Source organism: Peromyscus maniculatus, chromosome 5 (genome assembly GCF_049852395.1).
Source record: "Peromyscus maniculatus bairdii isolate BWxNUB_F1_BW_parent chromosome 5, HU_Pman_BW_mat_3.1, whole genome shotgun sequence".
Lineage (NCBI taxonomy): Eukaryota > Metazoa > Chordata > Mammalia > Rodentia > Cricetidae > Peromyscus > Peromyscus maniculatus.
The window spans coordinates 116,933,954-116,957,901 of record NC_134856.1 but is presented as its reverse complement, the minus strand read 5'-3'; the positions used below and the strand labels follow the sequence as shown (position 1 = coordinate 116,957,901).

Genomic DNA, 23,948 nt, shown 5'->3' with positions numbered 1-23,948 from the left:
TGGGTCAAATATAGAAAGACCCTCTTTGCAGGGAGGGAAGAATGAAATGCTGAAGCTACACAGCAAGGTTGGACTGGCAAGAATCTAAACTCCAGATCCAACTATGAAACTCAGATCACAGTATTTGGGATCAACTTCAGCTACCCAGGCCAAGTCTGCTCACCCTTTGTTCTGTGCTTTGTTCTGATGAACAGAGCTTATCATTTGGAGTAATGGGTCCTGTAATAAAGTAGTGATTTGGTTCTGGCTCTAACATCGGATCACATTCTCAACAGCCTCCACTGTCAGCAAACTAGAAAGCTGAGGTATATTCAAGTGGAACTGTGGGAGCCCATAATTAAGAATATGCAGCTAGTAGCCCCCATGTATGAGGAAATGGAATTAGAAATCTATCGCAGGACCAAACACCCACAACCCATGTCCAGGTCTAGGGTATGTATCTATTAGGTCACTTCCCACTTCTATGTCCGCAAACCCACTCCTGCACAACAATGGTATCAAACACTGTGGCAGAGGGCAAGGCATCAGCCCACAGCAGTGGCCAGTTCCTACATATAACCACAGTGGTGTTTCCAATTCCCTCTTTAGACGTACATAAACTTAAACCTGAAGGCTACCTGCTTTGAAATGCCACATCAGACACAGTGACTTCTGTAACATTAGGTGGGCTGAAATACATACATCCATTTGGGTGAACACATACTTTGAAACAAACAGAGCATGGAAGGACAAAGCAAAGAATCACAGCACACTTCAGATCTGAACAAGGATTGTTCCAGCCACTAGAATGAACAAGGGCCAATTCCAAGTGTCTTGAGTATTTGAGCTAACAAATAGCTTTTTATTCCTTAAAGAAACTAGAGGAATAATTTCACTGTTAGAAGTTTTAACTTGTAAAACTTATAGTATATACCAACCACAGAGACATGAGTTTCTGCAAGACAGAATGGCCTTTCTCCCACAGATCACTGCCCAGATAGGTCCATGTGATACTAGCTCCTAGGGAGCTTGTCCTTCCATCTACAGAGTCCCTGGAACACTTAGGCACCCATATCCTGGGCACAGACAAGCCTATGACGCGGTACAGCTTAAGGATACTTGAGTATAGCTCTACTTTTTCACCTCCTTTCACTTTCACTACACGGGGAGCTAGAGCATGTCATAACTTTTACTCTACGATAACTTTCTCTCAATTTCTCCAGTAGGAGAAAGTCAAAACATTAACAGTTACAGCATCTCATCTGTACAGGGCTGGGGAAAGTGAAATAATACAATCAGATTGTTCAGATGACACCAAAAAGAACAATGCTCAGTTTCAGTACAAGGATGTGATTAGAGATAAAGCAGGTTACTTTATTTATCAAATGAACAATCCACCAAGAAGCTATCACAATTCTCAACATATACATGTTGAGAACATGTGTATCCAATTTCATTTAAAAAAAAAATCTACTGGATATAAACTCCCAATACACTGATAGTGGGTGATTTCAATACCCCACTCTCACCAACAGACAAGTCATCTGCAAAAATACTGGAGAGACAAACACTGGAGTTAAATGATACCATTAATCAAATGGACCTAACAGGCATGAACAGAACATTTCACCTAAACATAAAAAATACAGTCTGTTTTATTTTGTTTTTGGTGGTGGTGGTGGTGTTTTTCAAGATAGAGTTTCTCTGTTTAGTCTTTGCTTTCCTGGAACTTACTTTGTAGACCAGGTTGGCCTCGAACTCAGAGATCTGTCTGCCTCTGCCTCCCAAGTGCTGTGATTTAAGACGTGCACCGCCACCGCACAGCTAAGAATATAAGGTTTTACCAATAACTCATATTCTCCAAAATCAACCACATTTTAGGACACAAAACAATTCTCAACAAATATGGGAAAATGAAATAACATCCTGCATTCTACTTGATCATAATAATAAAGCTGGATATCAATAGCAATATAAACTAAAGAAAGTACACAAACTCATGGAAACTGAACAACAAACTACTAAATGATAACTGGGTCAAGGGAGATATCAAGAAGGATTATTAAAAATTCCTAGGATTCAATACAAATTAAAACAAAACATACCAAAATCTATGGGACACAATGAAGGTAGTACTGAGAGGAAAGTTAATAGGACTAAGTACCAACATCAAAATATTTGAGAGAACTCAAATTAATAAACTAAACATGCACCGTGCATGGCTTATAAAATAAGACTCAAAAACAGTAGATGGGAAGAGAGAATCAAAATCAGGACTGAAAACTAATAAAATGAAACAAAAACTATATAGGTTAGTTGTTTGCAAAGATTCACAAGATTGACAAAACTTTTGCCAAAATAACCAAAAGAAAAAGAGAATAGACCCAAATTAATGAGAGCTAAAAGGGAGACATTACAACACTGAGAAAATTCAGAAAATTGTAAGGACATGCTTTAAATTTTTAGATTCCACTAAAATTGAAAATCTAAAAAAAAAAAAAGATTTCTAGATGCAGATGACCTAACAATGTTAAACCAAGATGAACTTAAGTACCTTAAACAGACCCATAACAATAAAGGCAGTAATTTTAAAAAGGCCCAGGGCCAGGTTGCTTCAGCGGAGAATTCTACCAGACTTTCCAAGAAATAACACCAATATTCCTCCAATAGTTCCATAAAATAACTGGTACAAAGAGGGAAGCTTCATCCCTCCCTACTGACTAGCTTTCATAGTGCTGGAAGGCGCTATGTGTGCTGCCTGAAGAAAAAAATATTAACAGTCTCACCCAGCAGTGAACTCAGTGAACTACAATAATGACCAGCTCTGCAAGCTATGCCAAGTGGTACAACAGTAGTACAAATATTATGGGAGTAACCAACCACTTTCTTGGAAGACTTAAGGGTCACTCCACAAGACAGAACTTATGTCTGGTGCTGTTAAATGGGCCAAAACGCATGGCTAGCTAGGTTATAGGTCCTACAGGAGAATCTACACTACTAATTCTGCTAAACAGATATAGTAATAAATTTCTCCTTAAGTTCTTATCTTTATACCCAAAGAATAATTCATCTCTCATCCCTCAACAAAGAAGCTTTTTTTCTTTTTCTTTTTGTTAAAAAAAAATATATGGAACACTTCATGAATTTGCATATCATCCTTGTGCAGGGACCATGCTAACCTTCTCTGTATCATTCCAATTTTAGTATATGTGCTGCTGAAGCAAGCACAAAGAAGCTTCTTTTTACAAGAGATAGCAAATAATACACAGAATCACAATTTGTCAAGATGCAGATAATAAGTGAGTGGTGGAAAGCTCCACTCTAAATGTGACAACCATGTTACATCTCCAACTTTTTCCTCACTAAGGCTCAGGGATCATCAAAGAAGAGAAGACAGAAAGACAGTAAGAGCCAGACTAGCGGGAGGCTGAGCAAAACAGCCTTCTCTGGCTATAACAGTGGCACTGCACACATGAACTCACAGTGGCCATGACTGCATCTACAAGACTTGCACATGATAAGCAGCCAAAGTCCTAGCATGAATAGGGGAGGGACTCATAAAGTCTCAGCCCAGCTCGGGAGCCAGTTATTGACAACTAATGGATGCTGGGATGGGAAAATCAGTTTTCTTCACAAGTACAGAGAAGCTACCTATGTGGTTAAAAAGAAGGAAAAAGAGACAGAGCAACTATGCTGAACATGTCTACCAGTGTAAGAAGTTTCTGGTGCAGACTTTAGTATATTTTCTGTATAGAGTCATATCATCTGCAGATAATGATACTTAGGTGTCTTTTCCTATGTGCATCCCCTTTATATTCTTCTTGCATTTTATTGCTCTAGCTAAGGCTTCACGCACTATGGTACACAGGAGTGTACAGACCCAAACCCAGAAGTATATGGACAGCACAAATGGAAGTTGAGGAACCATTAAATTAATTTTTAAGAGGATATGAAGGGGGTGGAGAACCAAGGAGAAAAAGTAAAAGGGATAGGTTACAGCTAAAATATATTGCATGAAATTCTCAAAATTATTTAAAAAGAGAGACTGAGAGAACGAAGTTGAGAGGAAAAAGAGGGAAGGGCCAAATCAGGGAATTTGAAAGGAAGAAAAAAGGTAGATTTGATCAAAATGTACTATATAAATTTAAGAAATTCTTAAACAATTAAAAAACAAAAGATCCTATGACAAGCCAGGCATAGTATATATACCTGTAATTCAAACACTTGGAGGATATGGAGAGGAGGATCAGGAAGCCAAAGCCATGCTCAGCTGCCTACTGAGTTTGAAGTCAGACTGTCCTATATGAGATCCTAACTCAAACAACAACAAAAAGATCATAAGTCAAATTTGGTAATCCTAAAGAAGAGAATAAGATCCAGAAAAGACCTGATTTAGTTTAGAATGCAAACCAGTCTATGCTGTACAGACTGACTTTGTACAGCCAGTACTTCCAAACACTGAAAGATCACCCTCAAACAACCTTCATAGGCTAACCTAGGCCACCCATGCCTGAGTTGATGAAGGAACTCATACTACCGCATCATCCCATGGAAGCTCAATCATCAAGAGCTCCACATTGCCAAGCAATGTTAATTTGCACAATGATATGAAGGTGACACACTTAAATTAGTTGTTAAAACTAGTGGAATTACGAAAATGTGCTGATACTAGTAAGTACACAATCTGAGAGAAAAGTGGATATAACTAAGTATGTGAATGTTGTCACCAACAGTCAAGAGGACAAGGGGCCTAAGCTGATCAACTTAGTGTGCTAAGGGAGCAGGAAAAAAAGGGTACACATATCCCAAACACCAAGAAAGACTAAGATAACTAAAGACTGCCCAAGCAACAAGTGACTAGGCAGAAACCTTAAAAAAAACACCACTAAAACACAAAGCCAAAACCAGCACTGTAACATCCCGAAAACTGTGGCTCAAACTGCAGTCTCATCTATCAGGAGAGGGTAGCCAGGGTCTCACAAGGAAGAAAACGCAGGACAATGCCCAAATCTACTTCATGTACTCCTATTCTACCCTTTACAAAATGCTCACCAGTGAACCCTTACTTAACACTGCACTGAAAATTTATTTCAGTGATTAGAGCTAGTACTCCTGCTGACAGAAGCAGAATTTGTGCTAAAAGAAAAAAAATAACTAGTTTGCAAAATTGTCCAACTTTCAATTTAACACATTTTAATGTTTTTAAAAATCCATTTGTGTTACATAAGTCTTAGGCATGAAAATATGCATTTATAACTAGGAATGTTATACTGCTTTAGTTCTCTAGGAACAGATAAATCAAGTGTCTAACTTCTGTATATTAAACTTGGGTCATCTTTTTCAGGGCTGGCTTGTGAGTGGAAAAGAGGCCAGTATATGATGGCAGAAAAAGGACAGGAGCCAGGATTTGTGCTAAAACATGGCTTGTATTTTCTCTGCAAAGCTAGCTCCTGCTAGGATGACATGGGCTTTGTGACAGCTGGCTACATGGAAGCTGAGGGATGGCTGTTGTTTAAGCTTCTTTGCTTTGAGAATCTCCTATAGCCTACGCTGGTCTGGAATAACCAAGAATGAGTTTGAATTCCTGATCCTCCTGCTTCTTCTCTTGGAGTATTAAGATTACTAGTGAATCTCCACAGTCAGTTTTATGATGCATATGGGACAAGCATTCTACCAACTGATTACATCATCAGCTCTGGAAGCTCCTTTTAGTTATGCATAGTTAATGGTGCAGAATTTCCAGATCCCCAAAGAACTTGAATTCTGCCTACCTTGATTTGAGTTTGGGTGGGGAACCTAAGTTCTGGGTAAGCATACAGCCCAAATGACACCTTGATTTCAGCCTTGCAAACTCCTGAAGAGCAAACCCAGTGAGATATAACTAGACATCTGCAGAAACTATGGAACAGTAAGTAGGTGCTATGTAAGGCTCCTAAGCTTGAGTTAGCTATTACACAATAACAGGATGTACAGTTAATAAATAATGTTAAATAAATAGCTTCCCATTCCTGTTACATGCTTTGAATACTAAAAGCTGTATCTATCAAGGTTCCCAAACACACACACACACACACACACACACACACACACACACACACACTTTGATGTTCCAACAAATAGGTCACATTATCTCCGATCCAAAACAGTTGATATGCTATATGCTAAAAAATAAAGCCAGGTAGTGAGCATAGTCATTGTAACCAAATAGTGCATTAAGTAAATATATAAGAAACAATGGGCCAGGCGGTGATGGCATACGCCTTTAATCCAAGCACTTGGGAGGCAGACGCTGGTGGATCTGTGAGTTCAAGGCCAGCCTGGTCTACAGAGTAAGATCCAGGACAGGAACCAAAACTACACAAAGAAACCCTGTCTCAAAAAAAGACAAAAGAAAAAGAAAAAGAAAAGAGTAGAAACAATGGGAGCTTTAATAGCTAAAATATAAAATGTAATCCACAAACACCTGTGCTTGAACACTTGGTTCTGAGCTGATGGGGCTTCTGGGGAGGTTTCCCCCACCTTTAGCACATGTGACCTTGCTAACAGAAGTGGGTCTCCAAGGGTGCACCTTGAAAGATAGATACCAGACTTTGTCGCTTCCGAGTGTCTGCATTGTGTTCTTGCAGCACCATGAAAGAACTCTTCCGCTTCTTGTTCCCAGAGCCACACCTTCTCCATCACTGGTCCCAGCAGTCCTTTCTTTGGGTATTGTGTCAGAGAGATGAGAAAGTCTAGGAAGGCAAGGGCTTGTTTCCTTCTCTTTTCTCTTGTACTCTCTGAACATCCCAAATGGTGGCTGCCACCCTAACAACTTCTTAAAACTCCCCCAATTTCCAGTTACTCAGGCATGATAGGGCCTTGAGATTTTAAAATAATAAGACCACAATGTCTTTGCTCTTCCAGAGAAAGAGCTTGTGTTTCTCAGTTTTTATAACCCTGAACTTACAGCTAAGAATATCGTCTATTCTCAGAGTATTTGTACCAAAAAAAAAAAAAAACAATTTTAGCTTTGGATTTATTTTAATCCCCCAACACAAGAGATAGTATTGCATAAATAAGACTAAAATGTTAAGGGGAGAATTAGCTGAAATCAAATCAATTACCTGTACACCTCTGCAGTTGTTCTATGAGCCGGACAAGAGCTCTGGGCTAAAGAGGTAGTTCTTTGCTTCTTCCAATCTCCAGAAAGGCATCAAGCAAATGGCCAATACCTCTGAAGTCACAAGGTCCCAAAAATAAAATCTATTCTTATATCTTCCATATTTACAAAAAGTCAAATAACTGCCCAAAAGAAGAAAAAGGTAAGTACAGGTATCTGCTAACTGAAACATTTACTGTGCACTGTGACCACATTAAAGGTGATTGTACTGCAGAGAAAATATTAGCCATTTTTCACTTTCCTCTTTGCAAAGTATTATGAGCTGTTTCATCATTACTCATACAACTTCTACAAAAAATTTCACATGCTAAACAACAAGATAATTTGGTTTCACCTAACAGCAGTGACAATAGTTTACATTATAACCAATTAGTAGTTGTTCAAAAACATGTTAGTTTCAAACTAAGAATATTTGTTCAAAATAAGCACTCAACAGTTTCAATGTGAATGACATCTGTGCACTTAATTAAAGAATTGTAGATGTCAATACTGGTCAAAAATAACATCAGCACATAAGTACAAGACAAAGGAATAAAAACACATCTATTAATAGCATTATAAATACAGCCTATTCATGCATAAGGCTTCCAACATTGAAGGAGAAACACAAAGGACTTATATAGTGTTAATTGTGGCTTTTCTCCACCTGGCACAGAACTTGCTTCTTATTGCCAGGTCTCAGAAGATCATTTATGTCTCAGTCAGGCCTAAGCTGTCTAACAGATCACAAAAGATCAGAGGGAGACACACATGAAGCAGACAAAGTAGTTGCAATAGATTAACCACTGAAGGCAATGAAAATTCCTGAAGTTTGACATGGATTTAAAAATAGGAACTCAGGACTATAGCTCTGCAGGGCATGGGTACATATGTCTAGGAAACCTAGCTCTCAAGGACAAATGTTAACAGATGATGACTGGCCTGACAAACCAAGTTCACTTCTATTAGCTTCACGTAAATCATCAGATCATCAGATGAAATCACCAAAAGGCAGGACCAGACCCTAATACACACACACACACACACACACACACACACACACACACACACACACACACACACATCCCTTGCTTTTGAGCTAACATGCCCCTAAGACATAGCCAGCATTGACCAAGGTTCCACAAAACCAGAGGGAAACAGGAGTTACCTGTCAAGAATACCAACATTGGCTAGATGCATTCTTTCTCATTTCTTGGCAATATAACTTTTTTGACTAGTTTCCTTAATGTTAAGTGATTTATAATTACTTTACCTTTAAAAACATTAATAAAATATTACAGAGAACGAAAAAAAACTATGCACAAGAACTATTAAATATCTCCTACTTTATGCTGTATTCTTTAAGATTACTAACATATCATGCAGGATGGAAGTCACAATTTTTGACTCTAGGGTTTGTTTAGGGTAAAATCTTGTCATCACAATCACCATTACCACCATGACCACAGCCACGTTCCAAACATCATTGGGTACTAGGACTGTAGAAACTCTTTATATGTGTTATCTTATCTTCCAGGGTTACAATGACAGTCATGTGGATTTTAATTCTTTACTTATAAATATATAAAAAATTCATCCTGTCAGGCCTAACAGTATGTTCCTTTAATCCTAGCACTTGCAATTGGGAGGCAGAGTCAGGCAGATCTCTATGAATTTGAGGCCAGCCTGTCGGCAAAGTGAGGCCCAGGCCAGCCAAGGCTACAAAATAAATTAATCTCACATATTTTACACATAACACAATATACGGAAATAAAACTCAAATAAGAAAATTTTAAATGGTAAGTTCATACTGTCCACTCTATCTCCTCCCGTGTACTTCATATGTGCACATACATATATATGGACATCCACACATCCTCATACTTAATTTTTAAACAAATCTTTACACACCACTTGGCATCTTTCTAAATTAAGAATCTGTACTGACTGCATCCAATAGTTATACAGCAATAAGGACAGATCCAGCTTACCATCTAAAAGGACCAAAACACTGACACTCGTTTTTCTACTGATGATGTGTAGGTTTCTTCAAATACTTTGTTAAAATGAGTAACTCTATGAAAGGTATACTGTACATGCATGTTTACATATACACAGAAGCATTTTTACGACAGACTAAAACCTAAGGGTGTTAGGACAGCTTCCAAAATGTTGTTTGGATTTCTAAAGGTCTTATAATCAAAAAAAAATAAAAAATAAAAATAAAAACAGTGCCTGATATTGGGGTGAATGCTGAAAGATCAGAGAGACAATCTTACCTGTAGGACTCCTCAGCCTGAAAAGCCTCTAGTCCCTCTCTCCTCATGCCTTACATACCTTTCTCCATCCAGTCACCACTTCCTGGGATTAAAGGTGAGTGTGCTTCCCAAGCAAAGGCATGAGATCTCAAGTGCTGATTTAAAGGTGTGCACCACCACTGTCTGGCTTCTATGTTTAATCTAGTGGCTTGTTCTGTCCTCTGATCTTCAGACAACTGTTATTGGGGTACACAATGTATCACCACATTATATCACACATATCAAGACGTTCACACATTTTAACTTTTAACAGAGAGAACCAAATGGAAAATGTTAGAGGAAGAGTTCACCTAAGAGACAGTACCAGATAGGCCTCCATCTAATAGTGTGTATGAGCCATGTTCCAATGCTCCTCATAATAACTTACGTGAGGAACCTATTTTTACCTCTACACTGCCAAGTACTTTTACTAAAATAAAACTATGTGAAATGATATAGACGACTCAAAAATAAATGTTACTATGCAAAAATTCCTGTTACTTAAATGATCAGATCTGACATCAAAGGTTTAAAATGCCTGTGTCTGGAGGGCAGTAGTGTTGCTAAAACCTATAAAACCTATAAGTGCATTTCTAAGAAGATGTGATTAACAACAGGGCAGCCCTAAAGACTCTTAAGTATCTTAGAGATGGGGCATATACAGAGAATGGCTGGAAGACATTCATGGAAGAGGTAAGAAGTGAGGCTCCAACCTTGTATTCAATGAGTCAAGCCTAAAGAGTCCAAAACAAAGGGGAAGATACAGGAAAAGATCAGCCTCAGCAGAATTCAAAGTCAGTACAGATGATGACAGGACATGCTCTTGGTCAGCTAAAGGATGGACTGGCTAGGGACAGTTGGGCCTTCTCTGACTTATCAAGGGGCTAGTTGAATAACACAAGCTAAAGAGAACAGAAACACAAATAAATCTTTCCAAAAAAGTGTGTAAAGAACCAGACATACTTAGAGGTAGTGATTCAGAAAGACACTAACCTCTGCTCCACATACACAGATCCTCAATAGAGGGCTGGTTCCCTAGCAAGCAAGACCTTCTTTAGACACAATCTAGCCTAGAAAACCTCAACTTGAAATGATGGTCAGCAAAGTAACAACAACTTCAACTTTTCCATTCATTATTTTATATTCTGATTGTATCTACAGATCAATCATTTTGAACCAGAGACAACAGCATGCTCCAGCTAAAGCAAGAAAGATGAAAGCAAACAGGTCAGCATCCAGAAATACAGCTCACACACGATGGGTGAGTTCCACATACATGCCTTTCTACATCTTACCCATCTCAAGCATGGCCAAAATGCTGCACATCATTTAATTTAATTATCAGATCTTTTACTTTGCTTTCTGATTTCTCTGATATAACTCAAACAAATCAGTAAAAGGTATTTGAAGATAAAAAATCCAAAGATAATTCAGAAAGCAAAATGGTATAATAGTGTGTAAACAGAAGTTTCTTGTCCCAACTGCCTGTTTACAAGTAACCACTCCGAGGCTTATATTAATTGTAAATGATCAGCCAATAGCTCAGGCTTTTACATTTTAAGTTAACCTATATCCCTTATTTATACTCTGACACGTGGTGGTACCATTATTAGCATGGCACGTTTATCTCCTGCTCCCTCCGCACCTACTGGCAACTCCTGACTCTGCCTACCCATCATCCTTACTTTGGTCACCCCACCTATACTTCCTGCCAGGCTACTGGCCAATCAGTGATTCATTAAACCAATTCAAGTAACAAATCTTTACAGTGTACCAAAGATTATTCCACAGCAGCAATGGTGCACTTTATAGAGGTTAATGACCACAAAAAAAAAAAAATCAATCAATCATATCTCTCTCTCTCTCTCTCTCTCTCTCTCTCTCTCTCTCTCTCTCTCTCTCTGTGTGTGTGTGTGTGTGTGTGTGTGTGTGTGTGTGTGTGTGTGTGTGTATGTGTGTGTGTGTGTGTGTACATTTTTCCTATGTAGGCACATGTGGAAGCCTGAAGCTTTTTCTCCAACTTATTTTTTCAGGCAAGGTCTGAGCTTGCCATTTAGGATACACTGGCTGGCCAGAGAACCTCTCAAAGCCTCGCATCTGCTCTCACTAGCTCTGGGACTAAAGATGTATGCCATCACACCTGACATTTAATGTGGGTACTAAGGACAGGAACCTGGGTCCTAGTGTACTTTCCCCACTGAACTATCTGCTCAGCTCTAGAAGAACATTCAAAGTATGGCCCATATATAAACCTAAGAGTTAACTCTGCTAATCACATCTGTTTTCGTGAATAAAAACAAATTTTACATCTTCTCTATCCCTGAAACTGATTATCGCATGTCTTGATTCTAACACCCACTGCAGATTGTGGTTCTATCTGTACTTCCATGATCATCAGTAACCCCTTGGGCACAATATTAAATGCACTATAATGACAAGTGGAGCTGAAAAACAGAAGATTTCCCCTGTTTTATGTTTCTCCTATCTGAATCCATATCATAACAAGTTTATACTATCAAATCCACTGAAATTAGGATGGTTTGAGTGAGCACAATTTTAAATAAAGCAACTGATGTTGACCTGAATAGATTGGCTACTTCAGTATATTATCAATGATCAAATCAGCCCAAAATTGCTAGGACAGCATCTTCAAAGGACATTTATAAATTTGACAGTTTCTTAACAGCACGTTTTCATTTAGCCTTTCTACAGCTCTGCTCTGTCTTCTTTATAATCATCCACTTCTTTCTATTGACTCTCAACATTTCATACATTGATATCAAACCACTGCCAGCTGAAATAAAGCCATGCATTTATGAAGTGCTCCCATGAAGTCCTTCAAATTACGAAGACATAAAAGCCATGCATTTGTGCAATGCTTCTGTGAAGTCATTCAAATGAAGACATCTAACAATCCTGCAGTGCGGAGAGTTTGATACTTTTTTGTATTTCCAGAGAGCTGGCTGCACACCTGGCACTCAGTGAATCCTGCTACCACTAAGACCTATAGTTTCATATCTGAAAAGCACAGATCCATCAAGAACATCCATCTCAGAACTGGTGAGATGGTTCAGTGGGTAAAGGTGTTTGCCACCATGCCAAGAATCAGAACTTGATTCCCCAGGAGAAAACATACTGTCAGCAGTTGTCCTCTGACCTCCTCAGGCAGCACATGTACAGCCACACATACACACATGCACACAAAATAAATAAATATAATGGAACAAGGAGGAGGAGGTCTATTTCAGAGTTCAAAGCCAGGTTGGGAAACACAGTAAGACCCTGACAATAAATCAATCACAGAAACGCCACGAAAACTAAATGAATGTAGTGACATTGAATACCAAATTGAAGATAATATTTACTAAACATGAATATATCTTCACCAGAATTTCTTATAAATTATACCTTGGTAATATCATGCTAGATAGAGGGTACCAATCCATTTAAAAACTAGTGACTATAAAAGAGGTTGCCTATACTTTCTATGATGCAACAAATAATTTCAGGCACTCACCTTAACAATTGGAATATTTCTGCACTTTGTATCAGATCCAATTCTGTTCATGTTAATTTCACCCTAATTTTTAGACTCATTGCTAAGTGACCCACGTTGCAATCCCAATTGGAGTGAGTCCTGGATAGCTAAACCAGGTCTTCTTACATGTACTTACCAACCTTTGACTATTCACTATTAGTCCTAACATCACATGGAAACTACAGGTGAATGAGAACAAGATGTCTAATAAGTTCCTTTACATTATCAAAGATGTCAAATGGGCAAGCCACCTACAGAACACTATAATGTGAGCCCTCTCCTGTGACCAGAGAATCCTAAGTGGGATAGCCTGGCTAGCCAGACATTGGGGAGGCTATGTGAATGACCCCAGAGATATGATCTCTAGCTCTGGTTACTCTCTCATCTACACAGCACCTCAAAACTGCAACCCCTTATTCAGGCAAAATCTCTGTGAAGAAAGTAACACTAAAATGAAAACAACCAAGCAAAATAAGAGAAAATTTAATTTTTAAAACAAAGCTTACCTAAGTATAAGCTTGGAAATATCATTCTATGAGAAATAAGATTGAAAAAAATATATACTGGATAATCAAGAATTACCAAGTTACTATCGACTGGATCACAGCAACACTTAAGTCCTTTAGAGCATAGTGCACTCAAGTGCATGCATATTATGACTACTCAAATCTGCTACCCATCAGAATAGAATAAAAAATATATATGTATATATACTGAAAAATATACTTTGCAATAATTCAAAGGATTATGAAATTTGACTAATGCCATTTGCTGATGAATTATTTTATCTTCCATAAGATTCCTATTATTTTCCTAATATGAATAATTTTCCTCCCAAGAGTTGAGTGAAATTAAAGAGCAGTGGACATTTGCCCCATTACCATGTAAGGAAGGTTTCACACATACACAGTGATCTTAAATGCCCCTGCAACCAAACATAAAACATCTTCCTACTTCAGGACATATATAATACTGAGGCAAAAGGAGCTACTAGGACAAAAGCAGCACAATATACATCTTCTAGCCAAACATGACGGCAGACACCAGGATCCTGGCACTCTGGAGGCAAAATCAAGAGGATCAACAGTTCAAGCCCATTCTGTAATGAGCCCATGTCTCAATAAACAAAATAAAGCCAAGACATTAAATGGGGGAAAGCCCAGAGGACCTTCACCACCCTACACAAAGAACTACAGGCACTAAAGGAATGCTAAGAAGAAATGGTCTTCCCTAAGAACAACACGTCAATTCCTTATCCAATAGCAAATAGCCCTGAAAACATACAAAGAACTTTATACAGACTGAGGAGGTTATATCTTCTGTAATTCAACACGACAAATCATGCCAGGAGAGGCCACTAATTTGAATAAAAGCAAAGAGGAGTATATGGAAGGTTTGGAGGAAGAAAAGGGAAGGGGAAAATGATGTAATTATAATCTCAAAAGATAAAAGAAATATTTTTTGAAAAAACTAAAGACAAAAATCTACACGATCAGGCAGTGCTTGGCCAAATTAAGTCCCAAAGAATATTTGCCTGTGTGGTCTACACAAACACCAGGCAGTGTCAGAACTGTCCCAATAGACAGCAAAGAGGTAAACAACTGGTAGATGGGGACAAACATTTTTTATCAACAAGAGTTATGAAAAAGACAGCTGAGCGGGGCGATGGTGGTGCATGCCTTTAATCCTAGTACTCGAGAGGCAGAGCCAAGAGGATCTTTGTGAGTTTGAGGCCAGCCTGATCTACAGAGCATAATCCAGGACAGGCACCAAAACTACACTGAGAAACCCTGTCTCGAAAAACAAAAACAAAAACAAAAACAAACAAAAAAAAAAAGACAGCTGGAAGGCATATCTACCACAGCATGGCAGTAAGCACAGTCAACCCACATACTGGAAAATTCACCTCCCATTTCAACCATTATCAACAGTGAGAGAAACTCACTAACATGAAGTACTTCCCAAAACTACAAGACCCACCCTGATGAACTATCCCTAAGTTGACTGTTAGCTATGCATTTTTCTGCAAAAATGATGTTCACCAGAGGACTGCATATCGACTAACCAAAACAGAGGAGTTTCTGAACTGTGTAAGTGCCCATGAAAGGAAGGACTGCATCAGAAAGGGAAAGAGACAAGAAAGTTCTCAAGCAGGACACTCAGGTGGTGAACTACTCCAGGATGCCTTCAAACAGGAAAAGCAGACTGGAGAAGGCATGCATGGTCACATCTAGAGACAGGTCCAGGAAAAGATGAGCAGTGTAGAACAAAACCCAGAAAGCATGCAATGCTAAAATTCGCCTTAACTGGCAGGTTCACAACTGAGGTTTTTAATTCCCTAGGCTACAGTGGAGCAGGTTAAATGGGTGGTTCTTTTTTACATTTCATTTAATACTTGATTGAGAATTTCATAGGTGATTACAGGATTGCATCATTTTCATCCCATAGGATCTCACATCCAGATCCTCCACCCACTCCCATTCAATTTCATGACTTAATTATTGCTCTGTGTGTGTGTGTGTGTGTGTGTGTGTGTGTGTATTCATATATATAAATACATCCTACTGGATCCATTTAGTATTGCTCATGTGTATATGTGCTTAAGAATGAATACTTGAGATTGGAAACCTATCAGGATTGTGCTGGACAGTTTTATGTCAACTTGATGCAATCTAGAGTTCTATGAAAGGAGGGAACCTAAATCCAGCTGTGCTATTCATGGGGAGGACCCAGCCCGTTCTAAGTGGGAGTCATCCCTAGGCTCATGGTCCTGGTTTCTATAAGAAAGCAAGCTGAACAAGCCATGAGGAGCAAGCCAGAAAGCAGCATCCTCCATGGTCTCTGCATCAGCTCCTGCTTCCAGGCTCCTGCTTTGTTTGAGTTTCTGTCCTACCTTCCTTCAATGATGAACTGTGATATGGAAGTATACACCAAATAAACCCTTTCTTCCCCAACTTGATTTTTGGTCATGGTGTTTCATCAAAGCAATAGAAACCATAACTAACACAGAGAAGACTAATTCTCCCTTTTTTTTAGTAGCTATTAATTGCTTGTAGGTCTTCATGTTGGGGTGAGGCCCTGAAAGAAACCACAGAGTTGGCCTGGAGAGGCATAGTTGTTCCAGGTTAGAGTCCATGGCTCCTGGGAAACAATGTGCCTTCCGGTTCCTGAGAGACCAATGCGCTCCCTCAGGCAGTGAAGTGTTCAGACTGTATCTGAAATGTACTACAATCCAGAAATGGAGGGCACACTTGAGATCCACATCTTGAGGCAGGAAGACACACATTTTTGATCCAGATCTTGAGGTGGGAAGGCATACCTTTAATCTGGGCCACACCTTCTGCTGGAAGCCTGTATAAGGACAATGTAAGAAGGAAGGGTTTGGGCCGGGCGGTGGTGGCGCACGCCTTTAATCCCAGCACTCGGGAGGCAGAGGCAGGCGGATCTTTGTGAGTTCGAGGCCAGCCTGGTCTACAGAGCGAGATCCAGGACAGGCGCAAAGCTACACAGAGAAACCCTGTCTCGAAAAGCCAAAAAAAAAAAAAGAAGAAGAAGGAGGAAGGGTTTGTTCAGTCTTCACCTGCTTGCCCTCGCCTTGTCAGCATATCCATTCTTTCACTAGGGAGCCTACCTCTTTGGGATTCCAGCACATACAGAAGACCAGCTGAGACACCCAGCCTCATGGGAATAAGCAACTACGATTCTTGCACTTCCCAATCAATGCTAGCTATTGTTGGACTGCAGCCTATAAGTCACTCCAATAAATTCCCATATCTATATGGAAATTTGTACGTCAGTCTGTCTGTATCTATGTGTATAGACAGATAGGTAGATAGGTACATAGGCAGACAGACAGACAGATATTCATTCCATTAAGTTCTATGACTCTAGAGAACCTTGAGTAATACAGGCTGCTTTGTGTTTCTCTGTACGTTCCTCTGAAAGTCAAGAAAACCTGCAATCTTGACAGGACAATTGGTGTTAGACATTAATCTTCTTTTTCCTGTATAGTTTGCAAACGTCATTGTATCCCGGCCACTACAACTGTATTGATCCTGGAAATTGACATTAAATTCGGTTTCTGGTGAAAGTATAAAAAGTCTGATTGTTTTCAGTTAAACTGTTACAGCCTCAGTTTTCCTTTGGCCCTTCCAACCCCAGCCTGGTTTCATTCCTTGTGGTCATATCAGGTGACCTTGGCCCAGTAAGCGTCCTTACAGGGCATTATGAAATTTCCCATATCCACACTGGGTGTCAACTAATGTCATTGTAGAGGTGTTTAGGCAACCATATAGTTAAGATTTGATGGGTGTAACTCTCTGTCATATACATAAGATGCTATCTCATGAAATGTGCCGGTCCTCTGGCTCTCATAATCTTTCCAGCCACCCTTTGTAGTGTTCCCAGAGCCTTGAGTGTATAGGTTGTGTTACAATTTACCACCTGAGGAAGGGTACCCCTCATTCAGTTGCTCTTCAGAATGGATCTTCTTAGAAAGGACTCTTCTTAACTCAACATGTCTCAAAAGAATTCTGTATACCTCGAAAGCCAACAGAGAGGGTATGAACATGGCTCAGTTGGTAGAGTACTCACCTAGCATGAACTTAGCATTGAATTTGATGCCCAGAACCATATATACTAGGCATGATGACACACAGCTATAATCCCAGCATTAGAAAGGTGAGGAAGAAGGATCAGAAGTTCTAGGTCATCCTAGGCTACATGGACATTTCAAGACCAGCCTAAAGCATGCAAGACGCTGTTTCAATGTCGTTGGTTTTTTTTAATTTTTAAAAGCCAACAGAAGAAAAGTAGGAGATGCTAGAACAACAAAAATACACTTCCATCATATTCGATCCTTTACTTCACTATAAAGACACAATAATGAAAATATGTAGTACTTTGATATTACAAAAACACTACAGACAAGGAAATCAATTGAAAATATAGAAGAATATAAGTCCATTGTTTTATGAGAGTCCTAGGAGCAGATGTGAGCCAGAGCTTGGGGCTCCTCCTCAAGCTATTCATCTTCCATGGCTACAACACTGGAAATGGAAAAACAAATTCAAGGCCCTATTTTTTTTTAAGAGAGGGAGAAAAAAGGTCCTATATCCTCATATCTTCCATTCCAGAAATTCATAGAAAAGAGTGTTCTTACAGAATGTATGACCTACACCACAAGAAAACCCACACAATCAACTAACCTGGGCTCACAGGGGCTCACAGAGACTGAACTGCCAACCAGACAGCTTGCATGGGACTCACCTAGGCCCTCTGCACATGTTAAGTTGTGTAGCTTGGTCTTCCTGTGGGACTCCTAACAGTGGGAGCAGGGGCTGTCTCTGACTCTGCTACCTGCTTTGCAAGTCCTTCCTTCCTACTGGGTAGCCTCATCCAGCCTTAACAGGAGAGGAGATGCCTAGACTTACTGCAACTTGATATGCCATGACTGGCTAATATACACAGGAAGCCTGCCCCTTTCTGAAGAAAAAGGAGGACTGGATAGGGAAGAGGAAAGGGGAGGATGAGGGGAGAGTCTGGGAAGAGGGGAGGGAGGGGAAACTGTAATTGGAATGTAAAAAACTAATTAATTAACTGATATTTAAAAAAAGAACGTATGTCCTAGGTGATGAGAATCAAGACAAACCAGTCTCTGGTTAAAATTAAAATACTTTTTCATGTTGAGAAAAAGAAGGGTGAAAAGATAATATAAAGAATCTAGAAGCCACTTATTAAAGCTACCCTGTATTAGAACCCAGTAAAAACAGACATCTCCTTTAACAAATACACAGGGTATTCATTTAGTTATCTTAAGATCTACTAAAGAGGTTATTTTAAAGTGAACTAAAACAATACCATGAATTTCAAGAATTCTTTATTTTTTATTATGATCTCTGAGAGAGGTAAAATTTCCCCAAAGCTATTGGGTCAGTAGTACGAGCCAATGGCCAATAAGCTATTTCAGAAAAGCAAAGGTCACTATCAATGCCAGGGGACTCAACTCAAAGCAAGTGGTATTAGGGGCTTAGCTATCCATTCCCCAGAATTCCTGGTTATGTAGTCTAGTTACTTAAGGAAGGAGGATGAGAAAGGAGACAGGAGAAAAAATAAATTCAGAGTATGGTATGCAGTTATCCAGGAGGTCACTGTAAAACCAAAGGAAATTCCCTCATAATCTACAATGTCAGGTTTTTCTATATTCCTATTCTTCATAAATTGAACTAGCAATCAAGATTACTTGAAAACAGAATGTGTAACATTACTAGCAGAGTGTCCTTTAAAAAAATTAAAGATTAAATTTGTGAACTGCTTTTCTTTTTCTTATTAATTTATTTTAGGAAAATAAGAATTAATTCAGTAAAGAGATATATAGATGATTTCCCTGGAATTTGGTAACTGACATATCATGCCAGCATAAAGAATTACAGCTAAGAAGCAGCTACTTCCAGCTTCATTTATAAACAGTCTAGGCTGATTTACCATGATCAGGATTTTTAAACATCAACTCAATAATTAATATCTGCCATGCCCTTAATGCAGGGTTGAACTGAAAACTGGGAATAACTGCACTAATTACTTGGATTGATTAAAGAGAATCTGAAGTCATTGCAAAATGATAGTAAATTAATATAAACTATATATAAACAGATTATAAATGTTGCCAGTGTGATCCACAACAAAACCATTATGTACCCCCACGTGCCTGTTAAGTGTAACTGAAGGAGGTACCAATCTTGCTGCTTTGTGAACAAGCTTTAGGGCCCCATGTGGACAACAGGGTCAAGCCTGTTGACCTGGGAACTGGAGGTTCAACAAAGATGGTGAGCAATGAGGAGAAGGAGGAGCTGCAGGCCCATCCAGCCCGTCCCTACTAGAGACTGAGTGGGAGAGACCATCCCCATTCTCCTATATAAGGACCAGCAAAAGAGTACCATAGCAGCCACCTGGGTTAGGCTTCATCTGCTGAGTCACCTAAGAGCCATAACAAGATGCTGTTTTCTTATACCCAAGGCTACAACCAACCCCCAACTGTGGTTGTATTGTGTTCCCCAAAATATTGTGTACTCTAATAAATTTATCTGGGGTCAGAGAACAGACAGCCACTAGATACAAAGGCTAGAAAATGGTGGCACTCACACTTTTAATCCTAGCATTCCAGAGATAGAAATCCCTCTGGATCTCTGTGAGTTCAAGGCCACATTGGAAATAGCCAAGCATGGTGACACACGCCTTTAATCCCAGAAAGCCAGCCTTTAATCCCAGGGAGTGGTGGTAGAAACCAGAAAGATATATAAGGCGTGAGGACCAGAAACTAGAAGAATTTTGGCTGGTTAAGCATTCAGGCTTTGGAGCAACACAGTTCAGCTGAGACCCATTCTGGATGAGGACTCAGAGGCCTCCAGTCTGAGGAGACAAGACCAGCTGAGGATCTGGCGAGGTGAGATAGCTGTGGCTTGTTCTGTCTCTCTGATCTACCAGCATGGACCCCAATAACTCTCCTCAGGTTTGATTTTATTAATAAGAACTTTTAAGATTCCTGCTACACCCAACTCCAGAGAGTTACACACCAGAGGAAAGGAATGCAGAGCACACATTGCACAGACAAGCCAAGGAAATGATGCTGAACTGAACAATATGCACCAGCCTCCTACGGGCTGTGACCTGTATGGTAGAGTCAGGAAGGAAGTAGGGAACTGTCACACAGATAAATGTGTATTTCAAATTGTCACCATGTACTGCCAAACAATTCTACACAAAGACTGACCACCAATAATATAAGGAAAGGAATTTTCCAGTTCTTCACAAGCATGGCATTTATGAGGCTTTCTTTTTCCTCCATCTCTGCCAGTTGATGATTAAAAGTACACGCTTTCACAATCTCTCTTAAGAACATTAAAAATGTTTTCACACATTTAATAAATTCCAGTACTTTTTATTGAGTCTCTATTCTAAGATACTGATTATTTTCTTAGTAATTTGCCCATTAATGCCTATAACAAATACTGTAAATGCTGGTCATTTGTGTATTATTCTTCATTCTGGTACTTAACTATTCACTGAAAGTTTTCATCAAATAGATGGTATCTTCATAAACAAGAGGACCATTTTGTTCATGGCCAGTGTGATAACATATACCAACATCTGCTGATAACCCTGTTGCCTGAGCTGCAGGAAGAGTCTGTGATCTGCAGTGGCTGAGTGGTCTGACAGACGAATCTGGCATGGAAGCCATACTCTGCTGAAAGGGACGCCATTCAGGTAAGCACTCAGGTAGGCTCAACAGTGGGTCGGTCCCTTGCTAGGCTCACGCAGTGCTGATGACAGAGAGGGCAGGATGCTACAGGCATGAGCTAGACTCAGCACTGAGGAGACGTGTTGCTAAAGCATCCCTTGCTGTGCAACTCGACCTTTCTGGAGACTGGCCTAGAGTGTGAGGATGGGAGCTCAGGCACACAGTATGCTAGCACTTCCTCTCATTTTGGACTTTGGAAAAGGTAACCCATTTGAAAATGTCCATCAGAGCTGCCATCCTGGAAGATGATGAGTATCCAAAAGTGACTGTCATGCTGCACATCTGTGTAGCAATCCTGCATTGCTCTAACACTCTTTGTAACTAAAAGACTAGTTTATTTTAAAGAGTGTGTTTTCCAGTGAAAGCCATTTTTGATAAATGCTCAAATGTTTCAATATGAAACTGTGAGATACACAGGAAGTAAAGGAGGCAGATGTTTGCCAGTGCTTGCTGCCAGCCTCCTTCAAGCTGCCAGCCTCCTTCCTGCTGCACAATGGCATGTCTCTCAACAAGATAATCTCAAGAGGCAGGTGACAAAGGAAGTGTATGATCTGCTCTCTACAGAAAGCCATTTGACTTGCCCTCAAATGCACATCTTCAGGGGAGATGGCTGCTGTGGGATGTTCTGTATGGCAAATGTGTTGCTCTGATTGGTTAGTAAATAAAACACTGATTGGCCAGTAGTCAGGCAGGAGGAAGTATAGGCCGGACAAGGAGGAGAAGAATTCTGAGAAGTGGAAGCCTGAGTCAGAGACACTGCCAATCGCCACCATGACAAGCCACATGTGAAGATGCTGGTAAGCCACGAGCCACGTGACAAGATATAGATTTTATAGAAATGGGTTAATTTAAGCTATAAGAACAGTTAGCAAGAAGCCTGCCACGGCCATACAGTTTGTAAGCAATATAAGTCTCTGTGTTTACTTGGTTGGATCTGAGCAGCTGTGGGATTGGCGGGTTGTTGCAGGATTCTTAAAAGTTCTTATTAATAAAATCAAACCTGAGGCGAGTTATTGGGGTCCATGCTGGTAGATCAGAGAGACAGAACAAGCTACAGCTATCTCACCTTGCCGGATCCTCAGCTGGTCTTGTCTCCTCAGACTGGAGGCCTCTGAGTCCTCATCCAGAATGGGTCTCAGCTGAAAAGCCTGAAGCTTAACCAGCCACATGCTGCTAGTTTCTGGTCCTCACGCCTTATATATCTTTCTGCTTTCTACCACCACTCTCTGGGAGTAAAGGCTGGCTTTCTGGGATTAAAGGCGTGAGTCACCATGCTTGGCTTTTTCCAATGTGGCCTTGAACTCACAGAGATCCAGAGGGATTTCTATCTCTGGAATGCTAGGATTAAAGGTGTGAGTGCCACCATTTTCTAGCCTTTGTATTTAGTGGCTGTCTGTTCTCTGACCCCAGATAAGTTTATTAGAGTACACAATATTTTGGGGAACACAATACCACCACAGCGGGTGACAAAGATTTGTCCTGACTGTGGGCAAGACAGGATAACTCTAGCTACAGATGGCAGCTAAGGTTCAGAGAGCCAACTATATTTCACGTTAAAGACAGCAAAAAGCTCCCAACCTAGGCAATTAGCTAACAGCTTTCTATGTGGATGTAAATGTAACTTGAAAGGATGAGATAAATAGATACAGAAGTGCAGGGGGCCTGTCACTTTTTCCCCCAAGGTACTCTTGAGCAGGGAGAAATAAGGAATATGTAGACAGAAATATAGAGGAGAGAGAAGACAGAAACGCAGAATAGCCATGGGAGGGCCTGGGTCAAAACCCACAAGCCCTTTCAGTCTCTACTAAAGGGCTTTTAAAGGAATGCCAAGTGGTGGAGCAAAAGACCTCCCCGAGCACAGCCAAATACAGACCATCTCAGACACCTGGTGGCCATGAACGTGGTCAAGCCATCCCCTAATGCAGCCCTGTTGTGTAAAGTAAGCTCAGATCTCACTAGGAAACCTTCGTGGGCTCCAACACTGAAATTATGAAGCAAATGTAGAGGAAGTAGATACAAGATAGCATAGCACCACACCTTAGCTACCTGGCCACTCTTCACCTCACACAAGAAACAGTTCTTAACCAATGCTATAAGAAGGAAAGACAACACAAGAAGATTTTCATCAACACTACTCAGTCCTGCCTCTACTTGTGTTCAACTCCTACACATCCAGGACATACCACAAGGCTACTTCTGCAAATAAAATGAGAACAGATGAACAAACAAGATTTTGAGTCTCCTAGTATCATGACAAATGCAGTCAATCAGCTCAATGTAATTAAGCCTGGGATATACACACATAGTAACAAGAGAGAAAATGGGGAAATGATCACCTTGTACATGGGATTCAAAAACAGGGTTCTGTGGAAGCAGAAGAAAGCCATCCCACTTTTTATTCCCTTCATGTCCACGTGACCCTTGCTCACTCGTACACACGAGATTTGGGTAAGAGATGACTCTGGACAGACCTGGCTACCTGCTGTTACAGGCTTTGTGTCAAACCGAAATCCAAATGCCTAGCATAATATCATTAGGCAGTGGGGCCTTCTAGAAAATGGCTAGGTCATGGCACAGAACATCATAAATGAGACCAGTGTCTATGGGAGAAGTAGAGACCTAACTTGCCTATTCCAGAATGTGAGGGAACAAACAAGAAGGTGTCATCAAAGAGAAATGAGCCCTCAGGAATCACCTAAA

At 40.0% G+C, this 23,948-nt stretch overlaps 1 protein-coding gene, 1 long non-coding RNA gene and 1 other non-coding gene across 11 annotated transcripts in view; 1 reads left to right on the top strand and 2 right to left on the bottom strand.

Annotated features, from left to right (window-relative positions):
- Fars2 (phenylalanyl-tRNA synthetase 2, mitochondrial) overlaps nt 1–23,948 on the bottom strand; it is a 448,933-nt gene that overhangs the window by 372,121 nt on the left and 52,864 nt on the right. The gene's annotated exons all lie outside the window — the stretch shown is intronic.
- The window catches only part of LOC143273462 (uncharacterized), a 56,623-nt gene that overhangs the window by 29,607 nt on the left and 3,068 nt on the right, over nt 1–23,948 (top strand). The window contains exons 2-3 of the long non-coding RNA XR_013051568.1: nt 10,576–10,675; nt 21,034–21,214. This is a non-coding gene — a long non-coding RNA (uncharacterized LOC143273462). The remainder of the gene's footprint in view (nt 1–10,575; nt 10,676–21,033; nt 21,215–23,948) is intronic.
- On the bottom strand, nt 3,101–3,207 carry LOC121829950 (U6 spliceosomal RNA). Its single transcript, XR_006072989.1, has one exon. It is a non-coding gene; the product is annotated as a U6 spliceosomal RNA (small nuclear RNA).